The 5,000-nt window shown below is 41.0% G+C and overlaps 1 protein-coding gene and 1 long non-coding RNA gene across 3 annotated transcripts in view; one reads left to right on the top strand and one right to left on the bottom strand.

The window, feature by feature from the left end:
- The window catches only part of LOC137983869 (uncharacterized), a 498,488-nt gene that overhangs the window by 109,621 nt on the left and 383,867 nt on the right, over positions 1 to 5,000 (top strand). The gene's annotated exons all lie outside the window — the stretch shown is intronic.
- The window catches only part of LOC137983858 (dedicator of cytokinesis protein 9-like), a 265,413-nt gene continuing 265,283 nt past the window's right edge, over positions 4,871 to 5,000 (bottom strand). Inside the window, exon 53 of the mRNA XM_068831030.1 lies at positions 4,871 to 4,904. The gene's annotated coding sequence lies outside the window, so the exon portion shown is untranslated. The remainder of the gene's footprint in view (positions 4,905 to 5,000) is intronic.

Below are 5,000 nucleotides of genomic sequence, written 5' to 3'. Positions count from 1 at the left end.
CGCCCAGGGTCAGAAACAACGCCACTGTCCTCAACGAGGATGACGCCTTGTATGTTTTTACATGAACTAGTTGGCAAAAGGGGCTTCATTTTCCTCCAAAATTCGCCCGGATGTTTAGCACTCAAGGAGGTGTCACAGCAGAACCTTTTCACAGCATTGCGCTTTAGCGACGTAACTTTGTTACGTTGCCGCTTATAGTCATCCCAAGAAGTAGATGTAGGATGTCGCTTGTGGCGCTTGAATAATTTATTTCGGTGCGAAATTTCACGCAGCAGATCAGGTGATATCCATGGTAACTGGTCGCCTCGAATCCACTTTTTCTTTAGGGGCACGTGCTGGTCAAGAACATCTTTGAAAAGTGCTCGCCAATGAGCCCATACATCATCGGCATTGTCGAATGTGTAGGCCGAAGACCATGGGACCCTTTTTAAGTCAGCCAAAAAGTCAGGCAATTTAAAATTCTTCATACTCCTAAACTCGATCAAGCGCGGCTTTGGCCTTGAATTCTTATTTTTTCGCACTGTAAAGATTAAGTCGTGATCGCTCAGTCCAAGGTGTAAAGAGCCACTTGTAGCATAACGTTCCGCATGACTAGTTAACAAAACATCTATGAGACTTTTAGATGTTTTAGTTACTCTTGTCGGATTATCGATTCGGTTTGAGAGACAGAATCGATTACAAAAGTCAACCACCCTTGTATCAGGAAAACGGCTTTCTGCTCTATTCTCATACATGTCCATATTGAAGTCTCCAAGTAAAAGCAGTTCCCTTCTGGTGTTATACATATTTTCGGCAGCTGTTGATAGGGAAGCGAGAAAGTCAGATTCCTTGCACTTAGTTGGACTTCTGTAACAACCACACACTATAAAGCGACTGTTATTGGAGCCCTTGACATCCAAACAAATGGATTCAATATCGCTACTTTCAAGTTTTAAGCGTCGATATGCCGAGAGGTCATTCCTGATGTAGGAAAGCAGACCTCCAGCCCCCTTCTTACGATCTTTGCGAATGGTGCGAAATCCTGGGTGTGAAACCAAGTGCGAAGAGACAGTACTGTCAATCTTTGTTTCGGCTAGAAACAGAATATCAAACATCTTTCTATTTAGCAACTCTTTGACCTCATCGATTTTGTTAACCACGCTGTTAATGTTTAAGTAACCGATCTTGATATTGAACTTATAGTAGCCACTTATGTTCGATTGGTACCAATCCAAAGAGTCGCAATCATTGTCTGCAAGATCGTCATACTGGCTGCTTCTCCTACTTCTATTTAGCTCGGTATCCAAATCAAAAAAGGAATCAGATAGCGGCGGAAGTCCACATCGAGTGCAATTCCAAAGGTTAACATCTAACTTCAACTTCAATTTTCCTGCTTCGCATTTGTAATGAAAAGATCCAGAACATAGATTGCATGTCAATTCCTTTTGGTTTAGCCGTATAGTTTTATTGCATGCTAAGCAACTCTTCTTGACTGCAATATTTTGCACTGACTTTTTTCTTCCAGTTTTTGCATCATTAGGACCGGGATTTGTTTCAACGTCACCAGCAAGAACGAGACGATCTGTAACAACCGAGTTGGAATAGTAAAGATGACTTCGTTTAGATCTTTTGATCTTCCCGTTAAGTTTTGCTCTTCTTTTAGACTTTGTAATTAATTGTGTCGCTGGTAGCAGGAATTCATGGCTGATTTCCCATTCAGTGTCAAACGAGGCCACAATATGAAGATTCCACAGTGCCTGATTCGAGCTTCCATAAAAGAATGAAGTGATAGGACTGTTAAGTCTGCCGTCATGGAGCATTCCATTCTTATGTAAATCCCATCCAAATGAAGCAGACAATGGATCATTAGACAAGAATTCAGCGCTATTGTTAAGGGCCCGGTCGAATACGATATCAAGATACGAAGTTACCGCCGATCGAGAACCAAAAACTCCATCTGTAGACATAAATAGTGACTCTGATGTAGTAAAAATTCGCCGAGTTATGTGTCCAAACTTTAGGGATGAGCCGACGTACATGTGGTTGGAATAAGTTCGCCCAAGGAACAGTAAAAAGGGCAAAAGCACAGAGACCAAAAAGACGCGGCTGCTCATTATGCTGCTCATTATGCTTGTTTTCGATAGATTTGAACCAGTTGATTACGGCTGTGATGTTTTTCCATTGGTTGAGGTTGTGTTTTTTCGCGATTGTGCTGTTGATGCGGTCGAGGATGTTTTTGCTGATTTTGCCTATCTCGGACTTCGTGGGGTTGATGAGTCTGCAGGTCGGTTTGTTTGCGAAGTTCGGCTTGTGATCCTTAAGTGTTGTGAATGCGTCTTTGTCGGCTGTAGTGTCCACTCTGTCGTCGATTCTCAGTTTTGTCACGATGGCTTTGTTTTCTTTATGGATTGCTTGAGTCGTCTCGGGTTGTGCTTTCTTGTAAGATTTTGTGATGTTTTTTTCTAGCAGATCGCTGTATGCAGATGGCTTTAGTTCGTAGGAGTTAGTTGTTTTGCCGGCGGCGATCAGTAGCTTGGGTTCATTTTTGATGCGGTCGGCGTCTTCTTTTTTAGCTTATTCGTTTAGCTTAATATCACAAAATCTTACAAGAAAGCACAACCCGAGACGACGCAAGCCATCCACGAAAAACAACACGGATTAACCAGGTGTTGAACTTGTGGAGGCAATGGGACACTCAAAACTCAAATTATATAAATAGCAATTCCTGCCCATAGTTAAACGCCAGGTAACACAGCGTTTGGTTAGCAGAAAGTAAAGATCATTTCCTGTGTAGCCTCTGCCGGGCATTTTCATTCCTCAATCGGACTATGGCCGTTAGGCGCTTGCGGTCGCACCCTGGTTCAAATCCGGCTTTGACCACAGACTGAATTTGTAATTTCAAATCCATGTGCTCATTTCTTGAAGTATATCAATATAGCAAATGCGATATATGAACCGTAAATTTCTAGTAAAAGCAAGTTGCTTCTCAGCGAGTCCAGAATGGGTATGAATCGAGTCCGTGAAACTACATCTTGCAATCAATTGCAAATTTGTAATTTTTCCGCTGTACAGGATCGGTCTAATGAGAGTCAATGAAAGTCTTTACAAGATCGCGTTACCAAGACATGAGTTCGTCACATCTGCCTCTTCACTAACATGCTGTTTCAGGGACAGGTTCAATCACATCTTGTCTTCTACAAGGTTGATCAAGTTGGAGAACTTTATACAAAAAGTGTTGTGTTTACACCTTGACGTATTCCTCCGTACGGTCCTTAAAAGGAAGAATGGAGATTTGGATGTTTCCTAATTTTAAGTCTGCAAGGGTGAGAGACCCATGCGAGGTGCATCTCTCTAGTAAGCTGGGAGTCAATTTGCTGAGGGAGAAAAACCGGAATACTTGGAGAAAAACCCTCTTGAGTCAGGTTGAGGTCGCCGGGCTGATTGCAGAGGTGGGACTCCCCGAATGGCATTGAGGTACGTGCTGATTTTTGAGGTTGGAGCGGGGGAACAAACCTCGGTGCAGGGACTGGAACTAGCAGAAACTTAGCCCACGTAACACGAATATATAAATCCTGAGCACATTTCAATGGCTGGCAGACGTTACAAAGCATGGAATGTAGCCTTCACAGACAAAAGTAATACTGTGAGTTCATACTCACGTAAAAGCCATTCTATACTTTATGTGTGGCAGATAAAGAGGAAGGATTTTGCAGAATTGAAAAGTAATTATATAACCTTATACTGATTCGGAGAAGGGTGATAAAACTTGAAAACACAACATAGTAGAGTTGGCTTTCGTCAAGAGTAATTTCAATGACTTGAAGGACATTATACGAAGCATGCAATGTAACCTTCACGGGCAATAATAATACTATAAGTTTATACTCACATAAAAGCAACTCTATACTTAATGCGCGGTGATGAAGGTGAAATGTTTTTCCAGACTCCAAGAGTGAGCGTTGCTGAATAGGAGAAGGGTGAGAAAAATCACAGACACGACACAGTGGAGTTGGCTTTATTTCCGCGCCCCATAGACGCCGAATAACCGCCTAGGGGTTACATGGTCAGCTGCGTGCTTGCCGCAGGGATGCGGTGCCTTTCAGACACGAGAGAATCGTTTGCCCAGTACACATTACATTGATTCCACATGGATAAAACTATGATTTATCTGGAAAAATGGGGAAACGAGATGCACAACTGACTGGAAGCCATTTAAAAATTAGTCCTTTTCATTTTCTCTTAATTTAATCATTACTTGTGCTTTCGGATAACAAAACACTTGGATGAAATGGTGAGACTGCGTGGCGGTGACCGTAAACAGCAAACGTCACGCTGCACTTAGCGGATGGCCAAAAATCAGATACTTGCTTGATTTTTGCTTCTGAAAATTGAGATACAAGTTAAAATAAGTGAATATTCATTGTTTTGCGTCAAGCAGCAGCCTTCCACAGGCATTTGTCGTTTGCCGTTTCACGTACACGCAACACTAAATCACAGTATTAACTGAAGTTCCACGAAATATCGTTAATTCTAAGAGTTCGTTCCTTTTTGGAGGAAGTTGAACATTTTTCTTTTAAACCACTTATTTACTTAAAAAGTATGTAAAAACTAAGGCTGTATTTGTGAAAGACTTTTCTACCTAGTGAGAAATTAATAATGCCTAAAAATAATCGGAATTACAAGATCTCACCGGCGAGGGTTCTCTTGTCTCCTTGGTACATAGACCTAACTAAATCGCTATAAATACGGTTGATTGAAACAAAATAACATCTTATAACTATTCAAGTTTCTTTCGTAGTGAATTTTTCTTCAATGTGTTTAAAAAGGAATCACAATGTTAATTTTATTTAAGACTGTTGAATTGCTAGATTATACGTTTACGTTTGACCGATAAATTAGCCCCAAGATTTTTACTTAATTTACACCTATTTCTCGGACGAAATTTCCGTCTTAGAGCTAATAGTATTTGACAATTTGAACTTGTATTCAACACGAATAAAAATAAGTTGACTTTTAACAGC

This window comes from Montipora foliosa, chromosome 13, assembly GCF_036669935.1.
Source record: "Montipora foliosa isolate CH-2021 chromosome 13, ASM3666993v2, whole genome shotgun sequence".
Lineage (NCBI taxonomy): Eukaryota > Metazoa > Cnidaria > Anthozoa > Scleractinia > Acroporidae > Montipora > Montipora foliosa.
This window is presented reverse-complemented; position numbering and strand designations above follow the sequence as displayed.